Source organism: Pezoporus flaviventris, unplaced genomic scaffold, assembly GCF_033815535.1.
Source record: "Pezoporus flaviventris isolate CSIRO_AGI_PZ_B2104156 unplaced genomic scaffold, CSIRO_AGI_Pfla_v1 ptg000007l, whole genome shotgun sequence".
Classification (NCBI taxonomy): domain Eukaryota; kingdom Metazoa; phylum Chordata; class Aves; order Psittaciformes; family Psittacidae; genus Pezoporus; species Pezoporus flaviventris.
In genome coordinates, this window is record NW_026892555.1 from 74,939,873 (window position 1) to 74,961,045 (window position 21,173).

Genomic DNA, 21,173 nt, shown 5'->3' on the forward strand with positions numbered 1-21,173 from the left:
ACACTTCAGGCCATCAGGGCAGAGATGCAACATATAGATGGGCCCGTGACCGAGGGGTGGACTTAACAATGGACACTATTGCCCAGGTTATTCATGAGTGTGAAACATGTGCTGCAATTAAACAAGCCAAGAGGTTAAAGCCTCTTTGGTATGGAGGACGATGGTTGAAGTATAAATATGGGGAGGCCTGGCAGATTGACTATATCACACTGCCACCAACCCGCCAAGGCAAGCGCCATGTGCTTACCATGGTGGAAGCAACCACCGGGTGGCTGGAAACATACGCTGTGCCCCATGCCACTGCCCAGAACACCATCCTGGGCCTTGAGAAACAGATTTTGTGGCGACACGGCACCCCAGAGAGAATTGAGTCAGACAATGGGACTCATTTCCGGAATAACCTTATAGATATTTGGGTCAAAGAGCATGGCATTGAGTGGGTATATCACATCCCCTACCATGCACCAGCCTCTGGGAAAATCGAACGGTACAATGGGCTGTTAAAAACTACACTGAGAGCGATGGGTGGGGGAACTTTCAAGCATTGGGATACACATTTACCAAAGGCCACCTGGCTGGTCAACACCAGAGGATCTGCCAACAGGGCTGGCCCAGCCCAGTCAGAACTTTTACATATTGAAGAGGGGGACAAAGTTCCCGTGGTGCATATGAAGAATTTGCTGGGGAAGACAGTCTGGGTTATTCCTGCTTCAGGTAAAGGCAAACCCACTCGTGGGATTGCTTTTGCTCAGGGACCTGGATATACTTGGTGGGTAATGCGGGAAGATGGGGAAGTCCGATGTATACCTCAAGGGGATTTGATTTTAGGGGAAAACAGCCAGTGAACTCAATTGTATGCCGTTGCCTGCTGTGTAATGCTTTTATAGCCCATCAGCTAGATGTCTCCAGGTCACCAGGGACTGGCCCTGACTTCCCTCCAGCCATCATCCCAACAGAGAATGAACTTGGAACATCATGGACCGAATGGACTCGGCAGCATTATAGGGATTGGTCCATGCACTAAGAAAATGATTTTTTCGTCTTGGTCTGTATGTATATGGATGTATATATGTGGGAGAGCGATGGTGTATTGAAAATGTGGGATCTGAGCACGACGTGAATGGTATGGAATAAGGGGTGGATAATGTCCTGGGTTCAGCAGTAGCAGTCATGTTTTTTCCTTTGTGTTAACTGGTGCAGTGCTGTGTTTTGACTTCTAGTTTGAGAACAGTGTTGGTGAAGCCGATGTTGTCGGTTGTTGCTAAGTGATGTTTACCCTGACCAAGGACTCTGTGAGGCTCATGCTCTGCCAGGGAGGAGGGGAAGCTGTGAGGAAGCAGAGACGGGGCACCTGACCCGGGCTAGCCGGGGAGGTATTCCATACCACAGCACGTCATGCCCGGGGTGGGGGGTAACTGGGAGTTACCCGGAAGGACAGGGGCTTCCGGGTGGAACTCGCTTTCTTGGCCGGTGGTATCGTATTCTCTTCTCTTGTTATTTTCCCTTATCATTGTTTTAGCTGATAGTAGCGGTGGTGATTTGTTGCTGGACTGTTCTTGTCTCAACCCGTAGGAGTTGCACTCTCTCGATCCTCCTCCCCGTTCCTCTGGGAGCGGGGAAGGGGAGAGCCCCGGTGCGGGGGGGGGGGGGGGGGGAGACGGACACGGACCTCGATTGTTGTCAGCTCGGCACCACTCACTGGGAGTGAGTGAACAAGTTACCTGACTGGGTTTAAACCACGACAGCATACAAGCACATTTACAAGGCTATGCTACTATCCTTCATATTAAGAAAAGTAAACATTCTTCTATGTTTGGAGACACAAAGGAAACAAATTTTAACAAAAGTGGATATCGTACTGAAGGAGACAGTCATGGATCACAAAATTTCAGAAAAGGAAAACAGTGGGATTTGTAAGGTCTCAGCCTCACAGAGCAGTTTGGTATTTATACCGATGAACATAAGCTGCTTTAGTTTTAAAGACCACAACTCCAGGGCGTATAACACACTTCAGTCAGACATAAAGCTCTATCTTCACCTGGAGTAGGAGCACATATTCAGCTCTTTCAGAGTACTTCTTTGTAAAATGTACAAAGCATTTGTCTTAGAAAGAAGTACCTTTTCACCAGTTTTCATCAACTTTCTTTTGCATATATTAACTGAGGGTTTTGCAAGTATGAACACACTTTTTTTTTTTTTACATGTTTCTGTCTCTTGAGATTTGCTTAGGAATCATTTCATTCTCTACCTCCCCAAAACATAGGGTACTATTTTTTCCAGACTTTCACTCTATTTTCCTTGAAATTCCAACTGTAATTCAGATTGTGCAACAACCTTCTTTTCAAACTGATAAATCCAGTTAGAAACAAACAGGTCTTTTATGAGACAAAATCAAAAGAGGAAACGAAATCTCATTGTGTGTAATTGCATGCCAAGATAATAGGCATTAACACAGTAAATCTGTGAAATGTGTTTAATTCTGAAATCAAAGTGCCTCTGGAATGAGACTATGAAGGTGATTTTAATATCACTATTAGAAAACCTTGTGATATTAAGTATTTTGCAAGGAGATGATTTAGAGGAAGAGGACTTGAAAGGAAATTGTTTTCATTGTTCTTTAACCTATGGGGAAGAAAATCTAAATCTGTGTTATAAAATTTGTGTCTTAAAATTTGTGTCTTAAAACTTAATATATTTATTTTAGTTTGGGGTTTGATTTTCTTTTTTCTAATTTAAATTCATGTTTGCTTTATGCAGGATTACAGTTGTTCAGGCTAAAATACCCCTTTCTTTCTAAAGACAGTAGGACTTCTTAAAATATTATAATATTTCCATCTGTTTCCATGTAAATTGAAGCAACATCTGCAATAGTACTAAAACTGATGCTCGTGGTTCAAAAAATGCCATCAGAACCAAGAGACCGAGACTACAGGGATAACAAAACATAACCTAGACAGCAATTCTGTCTTCATTTAAACCCTAAAATATCCTCTTGCTTTTAAGGAGCATCTTATAAGCAAAATTAATTTGTGAACATCTGTTCAATACAAGACAGAAATGAGTTTTGGTCAGAATATATTTCATTTTGATGTTTACTGTGTGTTATTTAGTACAAGCTGACTCTTTAGGAAATAGGTTGTGCTATTGTGCAATGGTTTTAAGGTAGATGTTTGATTTCGTTATACTACATTATATGAATAAATGAAAATTATGATTTTACTCAAAATTAGTAGAAAAGCACTTAATAATAGAGTCTATCTGAAAAATACTTACTAGATGCATCCCTAGCCTTGACCTGGTATTCTAAAACATTTAGTTCTTGTGAACAGAAATGTAATTTGTCTGATAGTCATAGGTGCATAAAGACTTAAATGTTAGAAAACTTTGATATAATACTACTAGATCTCAATTACCTTTGTAAAATGACACTGGAACTAAAGTAAAACCAATCAGGTTATATTTTCTTAAGCCTGTCAGTGTGAACTAATGAGTTTCTTCTATGGCTTCGATTAGTCCATCAGAAAAAGACGGATAACTTAATAGTCCATGGAAACAAAGGGATTGATCGAAAGTTTCCACAGAAATACAATATTAAATCCGTTTGTCACTAAGCAGTATCAACAGATTCTTTTGAACAGGAGTCAGAACTGATATGATCATCCAGGTAAACTAATTTTGATACTTTTTGAACACAGAGTGCCAACATGAAATTAACCAGATAATTAACAAACTTAGCACTTTACAGAATCATAATGCTTCCTAAGAGAGTCCCTTATTGCATTTGTCCAATTGTTAGTAGCTTCTTTACACAGTCAGGAAACTAACATGATTATACCAAAAGCACAGCATCGTTAGTCCTCTCAGGGAATTAATTAACCTGTTTTATATAGGAAACTGCAATAATCTTCTTAAGCTATGAGTTGTTGTGCTTAATATTGCCATGTAGGACCAACAAATGTAACAAAATATTAAGTTTTAGAAAATTCAGTAAAACATTTATCTTCCATCGGAATGAAAGAAGAGACTTCACAAAAAAAAATAGAAATGTTTCCTTTCAAAGGGTGAGACATGTGAAGGGATATAATTTCCTTCACATATATTATTCAGTTCCACAGAATTTTATTACTTTACTTAACTCCACCATTTATCACCATCATAAATCAGTGATCCAGATGCATGAAAAGATAACTGATTTAACCATGATTTAGGAGCTCTGGAGTGCAGCTGAAAAGCTACTCATTTTGCAAGATCAATTTTGTGTTCTTTCGAGAATGTTTGACCTTACTGGGGGCAGAGCTCAGGTAGGCAACAAAGTGTAAACAAGCAATCCCTGATAAACTGTACTTTGGTTAGCATAACATAATATAACATAATATCAAATCATAGAATCATAGAATAGTTAGGGTTGGAAAGGACCTTAACATCATCTAGTTCCAACCCCCCCTGACATGGGCAGGGAGACCTCACATTAAACCATGCCACCCAAGGCTTCGTCCAAACTGACATTGAACACTGCCAGGGAAGGAGCATTCACAACCTCCCTGGGCAACCCATTCCAGTGCCTCACCACCCTAACAGGAAAGAATTTCTTCCTTATACCCAATCTAAACTTCCATCTGTTTAAGTTTGAACCCGTTACCCCTTGTCTTATCACTACAGTCCCTAACGAAGAGACCATCCCCAGTATCCCTATGGGGCCCCTTCAGATACTGGGGTCTCCATGCAGCCTTCTCTTCTCCAGGCTGAACAGCCCCAAATTTCTTAGCCTGTCTTCATACGGGAGGTGCTCCAGTCCCCTGATCATCCTTGTGGACCTCCTCTGGACTTGTTCCAACAGTTCCATGTTCTTTTTATGTTGAGGACACCAGGACTGCACACAATACTCCAGGTGAGGTCTCACAAGAGCAGAGTAGAGGGGCAGGATCACCTCCTTCGCCCTGCTGGTCATGCTCCTTTTGATGCAGCCCAGGATACGGTTGGCTTTCTGGGCTGCAAGCGCACACTGCCAGCCCATGCTCACTTTCTCATTGACCAGCACCCCAAAGTCCTTCTCTGCAGGGCTGCTCTGAATCTCTTCTCTGACCAACCTGTAGCTGTGCCTGGGATTGCTCCAACCCAGGTGTACGACCTTGCAGTTGTCATGGTTAAACTTCATGAGGTTGGCATCAGCCCACCTCACAAGTGTGTCAAGGTCCCTCTGGATGGCATTCCTTCCCTCCAGCGTATCAACCGAACCACACAGCTTGGTGCCATCGGCAAACTTGCTGAGAGTGCACTCAATCCCACTGTCCATGTCACCGACAAAGATGTTGAACAAGACAGGTCCCAACACCAAACCCTGAGGGACACCACTCATTACTGGTCTCCAGCCAGACATTGAGCCATTCACAACTCTCTGTGTGCGGCCATCCAGCCAGTTCTTTATCCACTGAGTGGTCCATCCATCAAATTGATGTCTCTCCAGCTTAGAGACAAGGATGTCATGTGGGACAGTGTCGAATGCTTTGCACAGTTCCAGGTAGATGACATCAACTGCTCTACCCCTGTCCATCAGTTCCGTAGCCCCATCATAGAAGGCCACCAAATTGGCCAGGCAGGATTTCCCCTTAGTGAAGCCATGCTGGCTGTCACCAAGCACCTTGTTGATTTTCATGCGCCTTAGCATGCCTTCCAGGAGAATCTGCTCCAAGATTTTGCCAGGCACAGAGGTGAGACTGACTGGTCTGTAATTCCCAGGGTCATCCATTTTCCCCTCTTGAAAATAAGGGTTATATTTCCCTTTTTCCAGTTGTTGGGAACTTCACCTGACTGCCGTGGTTTTTCAAATATTATGGCCAGTGGCTTAGTAACTTCATTTGCCAGCTCCTTCAGGACCCATGGATGGATTTCATCAGGTCCCATGGACTTGTGCACGTTCAGGTTCTTAAGATGATCTCAGACCAGATCCTCTCTTACAGTGGGCCCAAGGTCTTCATTCTCACAGTCCCTGCATCTGCCTTTCAACACTTGGGTGGTGTGGTCAGACCCTTTTCCAGTGAGGACTGAGGCAAAGAAGTCATTCAGAACCTCAGCCTTCTCCAAATCCAGGGTAGCCAGTTCTCCTGATAGCTTCCTGAGGGGGCCTACGCTTTCCCTAGTCTGTTTTTTATTTGCTACGTACCTATAGAATCCCTTCCTGTTATCCTTAACATCCCTAGCCAAGTTTAATTCTAAGTGGGCCTTAGCTTTCCTAACCTGGTCCCTAGCTTCCTGGACAACATCCCTGTATTCTTCCCATGCCACCTGTCCTTGCTTCCACCTTTTATAAGCCTTTTTTTTCCTTAGAATTTTCCTCAGCAGCTCCTTATCCATCCAAGGAGGTCTCCTGGCCCTCCTGCTGCACTTCCTTCTAGTTGGGGATAATATCCCTCTTCTGGGCAAAATAAACTATGATAGAGCATTCCGTTACATAAAAAAAGGCCAAGTAAGCTTATCAGAAGGAAGATGAAGAGTCCATCTTTAGTTGAATGCAGCATGGAAAAGTCCAAACCATGAAACATCAAACCAGAAGTAATATATCAGTATAAAGATGCATCTTCTGCTATTTAGTACTAGTAGCCTTCAGCCTGGGCTGTGCTGTGCCACAGCCCCTTGCTTGTCATCAGCACAAAAGTCATCACGCTGTGCTTCTTTTCCACGTTATGGTAGAGGCATGACTGGAAGAAGCACATTTCACTCTGACTGGCACCACAAATGCTGAAAGAGATGTGGATCTAAAATTAAATAGGCAAAGGAAGAACTATGCCAGAAGATTTTGTTGGCTTGTGGACAAATGCCTGTGAAGGAGGAAATGCATTTAGAAAAGAAATGAAAAAGTTTCGAAGTATGGGAGCAGCAACCTTCAGATATATTCCCAATCCAGAAAATAAAACTTTAGCCAAGAGCTCATTACACTCCAGAGGTCTACTGGGAGCTGTCACTTCTCTGACAACTGATGGTGAGGGTAGTGTTATTAAGACAGTTGGCATGCATAAGGCTCTAGAAGATTTTGATGGATTTATCAGCATCAGATCCATACTACAGGGAGATCTTACTGCCTCCTTTAAAAGAGTTTTTAAGAAATAATAAAGTCAGTTTCATTCGGATGTTTTCTCAGGAATTTTGGTGGTCCATTTCTAAAGGCATATAAAAATGCAATGCGGTGTAAATTTTCTGTGACTGAATTCAAAGAGAAGAACTCTGGCTCTTGGCTTAAACTAATGCATTTGTTGTCATTTACAAGCAAATCATGTTGACCCATCAAAGAGTTCAGCTCCTTCAAGATATACTAGTACGGTATCATACAGATACAACTCTAAAACCTGATACCGTGTCTAACAGTGTATAAAAGCTCATAATATGAGCAAGTTGGGATTAAAATGCTGTGACACTGAAGCTGGATTTATTATTTGATTTTATTGTTTAAATTTGTAATCATTTATCCCCAGTAAATTTTTAACCAAGTACAAGACACCAAACACTCAAACATTTCTGCTACATGGAAAAAATAATACCACATAATCTCTAAATTGTAATAAAATCTTGTTTGAGCTTCCACTAAGTATTAAAATGGCCTTCAGGTTTATTTACATCCAAAGTCACTTAGCATGGACAAAATTCTAAACTTTTTCATTTTTTCAGAATAACATCCATTCAGGAATGATGTGCTTAGCTAATCTACTTTGAATTCATGCCAGAGCAATCTGAATTGAGAATCTTTGTGCCCTTTAATTTTGTATGCATTTTTTTGCTCTCAGAAATTAAAAAAAACAAGCTAACAAACCATCACTAAATCACAGTATTTCATAAACACAAAACTTTCATAATAATGTACATTATTACTATATTCAAAAATGAATTCAAATTAACAGAAAATATTATTGCAGAGGATTATTTAATCTGCTCTAAATTGTCCTCTGCAGACACTTTTTTTCATAATAAAAGTTACCTCATTTTAGGTTAACCTAAGCCACAAATTTCAAATATACTGTCATTTTAATTCTACATGATAAAAGTATTATTCAGATATTAAATGTTGTTTAACAATCTATTTTAAAAGTTCATTCATATTTATTTACCTGAGTGCGTCTGTATCTATCCTTACTTACAGGATAAAACCTGAAAAATCTAACATGTACTTCTGAATAAAGTCACTATATCAACTAAATCCTAAGATTCTAAGATAGCAATGTACAAGCCTTCCCAAAATTTCTGAATTGTGTTATCAGTTTAACAACTTAGGTATCTTGATATAAAAGTTTTAACTTGAGTTGAAAATATATACATTAATATCAAGCTCCCACCAAACTTCATTTTTTCACTTGTAAGAAAACTATCTTTTCATTACCCTGTAAACTAAGAAAATGCCATTTCTTCAGTACAAATGAATTGCAGTTTCTACAGTAACTTTATATACGAGTAAATCTCATGGGCCTACAGAGCTGAATTATTAACTATTAAATTATTTTCACTGGGCTGAGTTCATTTTTAACAGTATTTTCAGGATTGCTGACATGTGAAGGAAATTATATGTTCGGTTTCATTTCTAGATTTAGTGTGCTCCAGTGCTGCAGCCCCAAGGCTGAATTCTGATCTGCAAATTTTTCTGAATTTCTGATAGTAATTTTTTACAAAGAGTAGAATCCAGCAGTGAGTGGGGCAGAGATAGCAATTTACAAAGGGAGAAACAAGCCCAAAACAGTGCAAGCAAGAAAAGCTCCATTAGCTGAAAACTTCTTGTGCCACCTCCACCAGAGTTTATAAAAACAGCAAAGAAAATTCTGTGACTCAGAGCTCCATTGCTATTGGCTTTACATAGCAGCCTGAGGAGATATTTGCTCAGCCACACTCCTTTGTTGCAATAACTGCCCTCCCAACATGAAAAGTGATGACCTGTGACATGGTAGCCTCATTTGTTCAGTACAAAGATGGCAGAAATACCACCAACTACTTTGTCATATTGCAAAAACTAAAATCATCATTTTAGTCACAGTCAAGGATATAGTAACTGCAGCAGCAAGCATCTCATTAAAATAGCACTTTACCTGATTTATCTACTTACTAAGATATCTGGATTATCTAGATAATGAGTTATCTACCTAAAAAGTAAATCCAAAAGAATAGCAATGCATGTGAAAAATAAAATATCAAACATTAAAAAAGTAACGCTCCTAATAATAACTACAAATGAAATCAGCATCTTTCACTTCCAACAGAAACTTAAGGGTAAAATTGGTAGAATTCAGCTGTGAATAGCAGACTTGCAGGTAATACAGAAGAGGAAGCCTCACTTATACCTTCCCTACCAAGGTCTCTGCCTTAGTTACTCATTCACACTGCTCTACATTGATGTTTTCATCTTGTACAACCCTGTTGGGAGACTCTTTAACATAAGAGTGGGTGGTGATATGCAGCACTTTTCCCCTTTGGATTTTCTTAGTATTAAGAAAAACTTACTGTTTCTTTGATCAATCTTGATTCAAATGGCAGACTTCCATCATTCTGAAGTAATTCATTCATACCACATCTTCATCAGCCCACTGACATTAATAGCTGCACATTAACATTCAAGAAAACTAACCTAATATCAGCACAGGCTTTGTGTGTGACACATCAGAAAATCAACAACTGTTAAATTCACTTACATAAAAATGCTTCTCCTACTGAAATTTCTCTTTTGTTTGCAAAGCAGAATGCCCACAATCAGAGTCTTGGCAGATGTTTTGTTGTCTGTAATACACACTAACCCAGAAACAGACAGCACCTCTGTTCTCCCTTTGGCTGCTGCCCAATGAGAACAATGAAATCAATGTGATCCAAACTCATTCTTCAGGAACATGGAACATCATCCTGTGCATGAAACACAGCATCTCCAAAAAAAGCATCAAATCACTTAAAGCTAAATGTCGTTAATACTTAACAGGATAAAGTATGAGTTGCAGCAGTGGATGAAGAGCACAAAGTGTTGCAGGTGTTGTTCATGATAAGAATACAATCACTTCATGCAATTTTGAGTAGATTTCTATCAATCAAAGTCAGAAAGGCCTTTCCAAAGAATAACCCAATTAAAAGAATGTTAGTTCAAGTTACTGCCTCCAGAAAACTCTTGGAACTTTTGGTAGGTAAATATACAGTGGCAAGTGATGCACTCACTCAGAAGACTTTCTCTGCATCTGTACCAATTCCCAGGCATCACCATAACTCCAGTGTGAAATGTTCCTCAATGTGCAGAAGATAATGCTGGTAGAGTGATTCACTAATCTCCATTATGAATAGCAAAAAAATTTTACAAAAAATAAATCAGAGCTATTCCAACAGAACATAATTCTTCACAGTTACATAGGTTAAGCACAGGAAGGCAAGGCTGACAGAGACTGAAAATTCTACACATGAGGATTTTCAAAGCTCAACTGGATGATACTTTGTACAATTGATATAACTGTGAAGGTAGCCTTGGTTTGAGCTGGGGGTTTGGTAAAGATGACCTGCTGAGTTCCCATTCAACTTGGGTTTTTTTCTATAATTCCTATGATCTACTCTTCTAGTGAAAAGTGCTGAATAGATTTTAAAATAAAAGGAAACAATAAATTGAAGAAAAAGTCTGCATGTGAAGTAGGTATGTGTACAAAGCCTAAATTGTAATTCTTTCTTTCCAATGGAAATAGCATGTTTTAATAGAAACAAAACCCAAGCAAACAAAACAAAAAAATGACCCAAACCAAAAAAACAGTGGTAATGGCTGTATCTGAATAGAGAACTTTAAATGACTACAAACAGAAGAAAACTGCATGAACTCTACAAAAGTTGAAGCAGTGAGCATGAAAGACTAAGCCTTCAGAAACCAATTCCTACTATATATATAAAGAAAGAAAACATCTATAGCTGAATAAATAGTTCTGTACTGAGTATATATAGGAATCTGCATGTTACAAACTACTTGATAAAATGGCTTGCGACTAAAAAACTTGTGATAAAAATATGATTCAACAGAAATAAGGTCAAAGGTAGCACTTATTTTGCTAAAAAAGATAAAATTTCACTGAAGTGGGTGAAACTATGAAATATGCCAAATTGGGAGAATTCTTAAATTTAAATAACATATGAGAAAAAAAATGAGGAATTACATAAGAAAAAAAATGGCTCAGAGTTCTGCTTTCTCTGTTAATCAAAGGTTTCCTTCTCCCAAATATTTTGAAGAGCTTGTGTACATAAATAATATTTTAATGCAGAGAAAGAAAAATGAGTAACAATATAACAAAGAACAATTTCTAGCATATATCTATAGGTCAAAAAATCTCTGTTTATATCAATAACAAGCAGTTATTTTCTATATTTCACTTTCGGAATTTCTAGTAAAAATCAAAAATCAAAGGAAAAGAACAGAGTTTAGGAAAATCAGAAGGAAGAGAAAGAGTTTTTGTATTCTGCTCACTTGGCAAGATTTTTGTAACATCTTTCCTGTGATGGGAAACCAGCATCATCTTCTGCTGGTTTGATAATCTTCTATTCTCCAAAATGCCTATAGTATTTGCTCAAAGAACAGTACCAGACTCATCAGCTCACCAGGATGTTGAGCATCAGTTTATAAAAAAATCAGAATTTGGGATCCTGGTACCACATAATGGGACTTGTAGTCAAGCATGATTTCATAGATTTTGACAGTTATATGATGCTGGCATTTTCCAGCTAAAAGAAACTGGTTTAACTAAATGCTTCTTGAAAGAAGTCAAGGAATCTACAAACTTGACCAGAGGACAACTGCACAATCCTTATAAGTTGTTTAGAAAATAAAAGAATGAAAGATGAGACAGATACCAATTTCAGCCTACATTGGCATGGAAGAATACCTGTCCTTGAAGCACGGAAGTGAGAGCTAACTGCAGATTAAGACATTTCTCTGTCTCTCTCACTCTGTAGCATCCAGCTTCATTTGTAGTATATATGTTAGCCAGTCCTACCCTCCTCAGTATGCATTAGTACATTCTTCCCTGCACCCTACTTTCCCAGGCTATCCAGAATTAGCTGAAGACAGAAGCTGAAAAGGTATTTAGGCCAACTTGGTTTATGTAGCATGTGTTACCTAATTCATCTGATGTGTGCTCAAGGCAATGGCTGTGTTTCAGGTATCTTGAGGTGTATGTGAACTAATAAATTTTATGTATGCCTTACATAGTGTTAAAGCAAAAATTTATATTGTATGTGAAAAAGATATTGAGTGCATCCACTTCTTAAATGTACATAGCCTTATTAAGGCTTTATTGTCAGCTGCAAGGTATTGGCAATAACGCTGAACATCCATTAGACATTTATGAGTAAATAGTTTCAAGGCATCAGTTGATTGCTTCCAATTAACAAGTTTGCAAGGGTTATGATTACAAAATTTTGAATAGGAATATTAAACTATTTTATGAGATTTATAATTACAGAGGTAAAATAAGACTCCTACCTAAAATGCTTAGTATTAGATTAAAAAAAAAAAACAACAACAAAAAAACAAACCAACCCAGATTATCAAGTTCTCCTTTTATCCAGAATGACCACCACTTTAAGAAAATTGATAGCATTCTCCTTTTTTGCAGTACTGTCCTCATTCATAATATGTACTGAACATTGCACTGAATGTAAGGGGGGCGTTTTTATTTTGGGGTTTTGGGGCCTGAATATTTTCTTCTCTTGCTGTCCCTGGAATGCACACATATGTTAAGGAAGCTTTCTTTGTTTATTTATCATTCACCTTTGGGGTACAGACAAGCAATGTACATGAACAATTTACACCCTAGGCACTGCAGAGCAGATATCTCCCATAACAGGATGAACAACAAGGCCATGATATTTTGAGAATGTCTTATGCTCACCAGCTGTATATTCAATTACAATTTTAGGTACTCAGCTTCTGCCAGGATAGCTGCATCTTACTCCTATCACAGATTTCACCCAAACAAGACCACTATCTACAGAAAAATTAGGAATAAATCCTGTTCTCCTGGACAGCATGTGGCCCTTTGAATAAAATAAAGGTACCTTCTCTGAAATCTCATGCTTTACATGGTATGTACATTTCTATTTCAGCAAAGAAATAAAGCAGGGATCTTGCATATTTGACATATTTCTATTATCTTCAAAACAGATCTAATTTATCTATTATAAATGAAGCAGAAGCCTGACAGAAAAACATGACATCTGATGGTCTAATCAATATAATCATTGCCTAATAACATGGTTTTGTAAGTTCAGAATTTACTTTCATCATCCTTTGTGCAAATAAATTTGATAGATCAAATGCTGACACAAATCCAAAGCAATGGTGATATAAGCAAAGTCTTTTCAGCAAGTCATGAATTTCCTGCTTAAAATCTAATTTTAGAGAAAAACATTTGCATTTTTTTTTCTCCCTTTCAGGACATAAGTTGAAAATAAAATGAAGCAAATATACATAGAACAGTAGTCATCACTTCCAGATGTTATTTTTCTCTACTTGGTGCTTTGCATTAAGTGAAAAACTATGGCATAGCCTCTTACAAAACAAAGGAACTCCATTAGTAGTAATTATAAACAGTCTGCAACAGAAAGAGTTGTACTAGAATTGCAGTAAGGTAATGCTGCAGGCAGCATTTCTAATCGCACTGGACACCAACTTTCATGTTGGATGTTTCTTGGATACCTACTTGCCTTCTGAAACCTACCTACACTACATTTCCAACTCTGCCTAGGTTTAACTAAGGAAGGTATTATGCAATATAAGTACATTTCAGTAACTGAGTCAATACTGAGGAGAACATTTACTTTGTTATCCGTGTATCCCCTTAGCTATACAAACTCATCATCTTTACTCAAAAGGTACACACAGTAATTCAAGAAGTAACCATCATGAAATTACACTATAACCAAACTAATAGTAAGTTTTTTATTTCAGGTAAGGAAATATTCAAGCTAACCCTTGCTTCTGGTTTAAACCCAACAAGCAGCTAAGCTTCACACAGTTCCACATTCACTCCCCTGTCCAAGTGGGATAGGGGAGAGAATCAGAAGGATAAAAGCGGGAAAACTCTTGGGGTGGGACAAGAACAGTTTAATTGTTGAAACAAAATATAATAACAACAATAACAATAAAAAATAATATTGTAATTTGTAATGAAAAGAAAAACAAAAACAGAGAAATATAACCCAAGAAAAACTTGTAATGAAAATGAAAAACAATTGCTTACCACCAACCAACCGATGCCCAGCCAGTTTCCAAGTAGTGGCTCCCCGGCCATTTTCCCCCTAGTCTATATGCTGAACATGACATCATATGGTATGGAATATCCCTTTGACCAGTTTGGACCACCTGTCCCAGCAGTGTCCCTTGCAGCTTCTTGTGCATCACCCAGCCTACTTGCTGGCAGGACAGCATGAGAAGCTGAAAAGTCCTCGACTTAGCGTAAGCACTGCTCAGCAACAACTAAAATATCAGTGTTTTATCAACATTATTCTCAGACTAAATCCAAACCACAGCACTATACCAGCTACTATGGAAAAAATTCCCTCTATCCCAGCCGAAACTAGAACACCCTTGTTTCTACTAATTCTGGATTCATAACAGCTTGTCCATGTGTGTTATAAAATTATAATACTTCCATAACAAGATCTGCTTTCAGTAAACACTCTCTGTCTTTGAGGTGTTACTATAGTAAGGCCCAAATGAATGTGCAATACACAGTGCCAAAGAGAGTAGAGTCTGGTCAGACTATGTTTTGTGGATGAGGCCTCTTATTCTGAAGATCACTGGGGGAAGGGGGGGAGGGTGTTCACTTTTTTTCTTATTCCAGGACTACAAATGAGTATAAGATGACATGAGTTTGCAAACAGCTTCTTAAGATAGTTATTATGATCAGAATAACAGTGAGGGAAGGTAAGGTAACAAACTTCCTACAGTATACTCCTTTCTACAAAATATATTCTGGAGATTACTCTAGGTTACAGCCCTGCCTGCACACTCAGAACACATTCATTTTGACTGCCTATACTTTGTTAACCTCTGTAGTAGGCCATTGATCCTCATTATCCCAACAATCAGATACAAAGAGCTGTAGTCCAAAAATCTGTGAAGACAGTTCCTCATAAAAATTAATTTCTCAAATTTTGATGCTTGATGCTCGTTCTGGTTCCTCAATTTAGGTTTTCATTGCCACAAGTAGTGAAATACAGATTCTCCACATTTTCTAAATTCTGAAATGTGTATTTGCAATCTTTTCAAGACTTACATTTGCATTTTTGATACAAACTTTTTATGAAATTATAAATTGTACATACATTCTTCTAGTCCTTGGTCTAATTACTGACATTAATGTCAGTTTCTGCTAGGAACTACCTGAGGCACTTTTGGCTCCACATATAATGCATATGATAGCACAAAGAGTGAGTCATTTTGCTGAGAGAGACTAAATTCAAAATTCTTACTCATTGTTCCTCTGTTTAACCATTGTCATATGAAAATGCAATAGGATATCTTGACTATCTTTACAGTGTGTACATTCAATCACAAGAAGAGACATTTGCAAAGGATGCATTAATACTTTACATGCATGAAGAAATAAATTTTGTACAGCACTGTGTGTTAATATCTAGTTTTTGCTCTGGACAGCAATATATGTCCCTGTCTCTTGAGCACTGAACTATGTTATTTTTACTAAGAAAGTGGATAGTAATAAAAAAATATTCCCACAAGATGTTTGCTGTGCATCTGTGGGGATGATTGCCTTAGAGACAGCCTGCAAAAGAACCAGGATAGCCTCATTCATTCAAAGAGCAGTTTGTAAAACAGATTTTTAATATCATGCCAATATTGTTTGTGTGTGTGTGTTTTATAATGAAATTATGGTTTTTATTTTTCTTTCTCAAATTGTTCTTTTTCTGACCTCAGCCACATTCTCTGGATTTCTTGTTGTCATGCATGTTTCATCTGTACAACTTACTTTTCAGCAATTACAGCATGAATCCCTTCCCTTCATTATGTTTGGCTTCAGAAGATTGATTTGGACATTTTCTTGTTTAAAAAACTCCCATAGAATCATAAAATAGAATCATAGAATAGTTAGGATTGGAAAGGACCTTAAGATCATCTAGTTCCAACCCCCCTGTCATGGGCAGGTACACCTCACACGAAACCATGCCATCCAAGGCTCTGCCCAACGTGGCCTTGAACATCTCCAGGGATGGAGCATTCACAGCTTCCCTGTGCCTCACCAGTGCCTCATCACCCTTACAGTAAAGAACTTCTTCCTTATATCCAATCTAAACTTCATTTGTTTAAGTTTGAACCCGTTACCCCTTGTCTTATCACTACAGTCCTTAATGAAGAGTCCCTCTCCAGCATCCCAATAGGGCCCCTTCAGATACTGGAAGGCTGCTATGAGGTCTCCATGCAGCCTTCTCTTCTCCAGGCTGAACAGCCCCAACTTCCTCAGCCTGTCTTCATACGGGAGGTGCTCCAGTCCCCTGATCATCCTCGTGGCCCTTCTCTGGACTTGTTCCATGTCCTTTTTATGTTGAGGACACCAGAACTGCACATAATACTCCAGGTGAGGTCTCACAAGAGCAGAGTAGGGGGGCAGGATCACCTCCTTTGACCTGCTGGTCACGCTCCTTTTGATGCAGCCCAGGATATGGTTGGCTTTCTGGGCTGTGAGTGCACACTGCCGGCTCATGTTCATTTTCTCATCGACCAACACACCAAGTCCTTTTCCGCAGGGCTGCTCTGAATCTCTTCATGTCCCCACTTTGCTTATTTTTCTCTTAAAAGAAGAACAAGGGATAGACCAGAAGAATCTTCTATTACCTTTTTACATTGTACTTCTATTCAGAAGCATTACATTGCACTAACACTGTTGTTACTATATGCTTGTCGTGGTTTAAACCCAGTCAGGTAACTCGTTCACTCACTCCCCCCCTTCTTTCCCTCCCCCTGCTCCCGGAGGGACGGAGAGGAGAATCGAAAAGAATGCAACTCCCACGGGTTGAGATAAGAACAGTTTAGTAACTAAGGTATAACACAGATCACTACTGCTACCACCAATGATAATAATGATAAAGGAAATAACAAGGGAAGAGAATACAACACCTCAGCACCAGCAGACCGATAACTTGCCCCCCCTCAGCCCGACCGAGCACCAACCGATACCTCCTCCAACCCTGCAGTCTCCCAGCCCTTCCGGCTAACTCCCAGTTACATCCTGGGCATGACGTGCTGTGGTATGGAATAGCTCTTTGGTCAGTTTGGGTCAGGTGTCCTGTCTCTGCTTCCTCCTGGCTTCCCCTCCTCCCTGGCAGAGCATGAGGCTCACAAAGTCCTTGGCCAAACCAAAACATCTCTATCAGCTCTGCTCCCGAGCCGAAAGTCAAAACACTGCACTGCACCAGCTACCAAGGAGGAGAAACATGACTGCTACTGCTGAACCCAGGACAATGCTGTATATCGATAGCATTTAATGATATTAATTGCTCGATAACACAAGTCTACATCCATCCAAAGTTTAGTTACTTAAAGCAGAAAAGGAAGAACACTAGTAGGATGAGTAGGACAGAGTCAGATTAATAGGGAAGAACGATGATCTAAAAAACTAAACCCAGATTTTTTTTAGGAAGCAACTGCAGAAATCTTAAGATAAAAAAAGCAACAGTCAAAGAGGCTGATACCAAATCTGCCCTTTTCTTCAGCTACTCTTGAGTATGACTAGACAAGTATTAGCAGTGTACAAGGATGTTTTGTATAGAAAACATGTTCAGAAAGACTTAAAAGTAATTACTCTAGTTTTCAAGAAAGATAAATAATTCTGTTATTCATACAACACCTGACATTTCTGCCAGATGGGTTGTTTTTAGAATCCAATAGATTCATGACCAGAACTACACCTGGCACTTAAAAATAAAAAAAAACCAAAAATATCCCAAATCAAATAACTTTGTTTTAAATGTTTTATTTAATGCATTCCGTATTCCTATATTTAAAAACATATATTTGAAAACCAAAAAGCATTATGTTCTTTGTATTACCTAAGTTCCCTAAGTTCGTAAATTAACAAAATGTCCAGTGTTGGCTTTTCATCACAGAATATTTTCAATTCAAAGAACATCTTGGGATTTAGACTCAGATTTTGGTATGTGTTTTATAATACCTAAAAGTAAAAAAATGAGAAGAAAACTTTTTTGGAGAAATCACTAGAGAAATTATCATTAAAAAAAAAAATAATATTTTTCCTATATCTCTGCATTTCAGACCAATATGAAAAATATGCACTAAGCAAGATTTCTGCTTGCTTCAAAATTGCACCAAATGCTGCATCACTGACATTACATTTGCTTACCTGTGATCTGTAACCTGGGACAGTGATATGTTAAGAGCAATGGAGTCAGAGCACGCTTCAGCTCTGCTTCTCAGATACAAGATATAATTTCTCAAAGGGGGAAAGGAATATTCCCAACATCATTAACAGCTGTTTATATTTTTCTAGACATTTGACTGCATTACACAGACGGTTGTTACAGTATGCATTGAAGGTGTTAGTCAATAACTAGGTTGTAGTCATGGCAAAGTCCTTTAGCATAGAAACTGGTTTTAGATGTTTTTAGATTATCCAAATGACACTGTGAGCAGCAGTAGTAAAATTTGTTCTCAAACCATTTGAGCAGAAGGAGGTATTGTCACTCAGGTCTGCATGTATAAGATAACTTTAAAATATTTACTCTAACTCTTCTTTATTTAACATAAGTTTTATCCCTGTAGAATTGTTAATGAAAGGGTATTAATGGAGAAAAATCAGTTAAATAAAGCAAGTTAGGCAGTTACTTAAAAAGACAATATTGACTCAAGTAAGTCAGACTTGTTTGTCCTCTCAAAAGTTAGATTTTAAGCCATAAAAGCTACAGTAACCTGCAATTGACTTAAGAGAAATTATACACTTGAGCAAAATGTAATTGTCATGGATCGCTTAGCAACAGAAAGTTACAGCACTTCAATTTACAGAGAGGAAAAGGACTGCCATTCCAACATTGAAAGGCTGCTAAGAAGCTTTACCTAGTTGGGGGTTGGCAGGAATGGAGGTCCTTCACAGTTAAAGTGGGTTTGTTTCCTTTTCATAGGTGTGCTAGACAATTCATCTAGAAGATACTTCCCTCTCCCGCCTGAGTGATGATCTACATGGCACACTGACTTACACTTCCACAATATTCTTTTCTACAGGTACCTTTTGGACTAGAACAGTGTTTTGAACAAGGACCCAAAACAAAAAGATTGAGATACTAGAAAGCAACAAGGCTTGCTTTAGGCAAGGGCAAGTAACTATGACACATACGAAGAAAAAGAGGGAAGAAGCTAAACCAAGATGCTTTTGGTATGAATGTGTAGAGGAAGCCACTACTTACGTCTAATTGAAACAGTCTCAGGACTGTCCTGCAGATTACACAGCTATATTACCACCACAGCCATTGAAGACTCTCTGTAGGCCTGTAACTAGTCTTGTGTTTTACTGACACTGCACCACTTAGTACAGTTATTGTTTCCGTAGCACTTTGCTAATCAGAAATGACCCGACTGAGAATATTCTCTTTCATATACAAATGTGACAAACCCAACCTTATTTCCAATTTATGAACTGGTAAAGGAGAGATTTTAGCAATGAAATCTGAAATCCCTGACTTTCATTCCACACACAGAAAACTGATTGCCATCCTAGCTCTTTTCCTTCCTTGCTGAGTCCCACTAGCCAAAATGACTGTGTACGACTTTGATAGTTACAGTTTCCCAGCTGTTGATTTCAGTCTCATGCTACTCAGTGCAATACTTCGGCCTCAGCATGAGAAAAGTCATGTCAGCATTGTGATGCCTTTCATTCCCAATCCTTGTCCAGCCCATAAAAACTATCCTTTGTCAGTATTTCAACCCTTAGGAACCTGCAGCACTCCAGAACGTTACTATTACAGATCATACCTTGCCACATTAACCATGACATAGTGTGTAGTCTAAACACAGGCAAAAGCCATATATATCTGTCAACAGCAAAGGAAAGATTAGCACCTAATCAGTGGACTCATGTTCAGGTAACATTGAATTCAAATTTTGTCTGACCATTAACCAAAGAGGCGTTGGTTCTGGATTTGCCAATGCATTATATGAGAGGGTATCACCGAATAACATGCTGGCAAAATGGGTTAAACTACAGACGCCTTTAACTTTCTTTGCCCCAGCTATACTTATGGAGCTATATAGAACTTACTTTACAAAGGCCACTGTAAAAATTGAGTTCTATCTATCTCCTGGTTATGCCAATTTGTTCACAATCAGCTGCATGTTTTGCTATGTTTGCTTCAAGGGTACAGTCATCAGCATGCGTGATTACCTTAATGATTTTGTAGAGCGCTGTAGTCCATTAGGGTAATTTGAAGCACATCCATATTCTAGCACACATTTACCTGCTAGCCAATATTCTTCAAAACATTTAAGAATAAAAGGAACAGTACTGTACTTATCACACACCCTAATTCAATGTCTGGAAGAAGGTGAGACACCATACACTTTCACCTCAAATATCAAGGAATGGAACAGACTGATTTATCAGTAAATGTCTCTTGTGGAACTGTAAAACACTGAAGAAAATCCATGCTATGAAAAAAATCCTTTCTTTTATAAGTCACCCCAATGTGGCTGCAAGCTGGGAATCTTTCTGACTAAAAATGTATTGGCAGTTATCAGAACGGAGTAGCAGGAGAGGATTACTCAGTAAAGGGAGGCAAGCTGGCAGCTGTGGGTGACAGCAAACCCATCAGGGGAACACCTTCACTGGCAAGAACACAGACTCATGATATCCACAGAAGCTGAACTGAGTGAGTCTGAGGGTAGTAGCAAAGTTCAGTTGAAGACCAGTGATCTCCAGAGAAGTCTATGATGATGAGGCAGGTTTAAGGCCAGCCAGGAAGCCAAAGTGTAGCAAGATTCATGGCTAGGGACAGGCACATCAGCAGTATTGCAGGCAGACCCCATTGTTGACAGCCTGAGTTTAAAAGCATCACCCAGGTGAAGGCGACAAGAGCTTTAGAAACCTCTTGCTCTGAGAGCTGACTAATTCAAGGTCACACAGATGCCGTATCTAATTTGACCTGGGTGTTAAGCAGCCAAAACAGCA